The sequence below is a fragment of the Acyrthosiphon pisum genome, chromosome A2 (assembly GCF_005508785.2).
Source record: "Acyrthosiphon pisum isolate AL4f chromosome A2, pea_aphid_22Mar2018_4r6ur, whole genome shotgun sequence".
NCBI classification, from domain to species: domain Eukaryota; kingdom Metazoa; phylum Arthropoda; class Insecta; order Hemiptera; family Aphididae; genus Acyrthosiphon; species Acyrthosiphon pisum.
Genome location: NC_042495.1, coordinates 23,598,587 through 23,599,473, shown reverse-complemented (window position 1 = coordinate 23,599,473; position 887 = coordinate 23,598,587).

Below are 887 nucleotides of genomic sequence, written 5' to 3'. Positions count from 1 at the left end.
TAGGTGAGGCACCGCTTGCCTCACTTGCCTCACCCCCAAAACCACCACAGATTATCAAAAGCGATTATCGGTTATCTGGTATACGTTTTCATTGTACTGTTATACATTGTACTTATTGCTTATAGCCTTATTAGATATTATCGATTATGACCACGATTAAAGATATACTGGTTACCCAACGGCCTATGCTATGCACAGGCAGAAAACGGCCACGAAACCGCGATATGTTATGGACTGCCTACTAGCACCATCTAGGTGATTAACTTAGGAACTATTTGTCGTTACGAAATATTCAAAAGGAAAAAAAAGATTGTAATTATTAAATAGGCAATATGGCTAATACCACACAAAAAAATTTAAAACATATTAGAACAAAAGACAATAAATACAGTAAATAATATTAATGATTAATTATTAATATTTAATAGTTAAAAGTTATAATAAATAAAATAAATAAATTAGCTAAATTAAATAATACAACGTAGGTACTACTATTAGTTATTACATTACAAATTTGAAATTAACAAACCTCTACTTTATCACTTTCCATTTTTTCTAAAGGATGAAGAAATGGTAATGCCCCTTTTTTTAGTTTCCATCGCTTTAGGCAAACCTAAGAAGTAGAAAGTAATATTAACCATATCAATGCTTTATCTTTAAAATAAACTGATTATATTATAGGCTTAAACATGTTCTATATTGATATTTGAATAGGTATTTAAATTAGATAGTCGTTGCACCTCCTCTGGGAGGCTTCTACAGCATGTTTAATCTGCCTTTTTTTTTTTCTTTTTTTTTTAGCCAATATTTACCATTAATTGTTCTTATTGTTCTCTTTTTTTGTAACAAATTGAATAAACTTATAAAGCCAAAAAAAAAAAAATTTC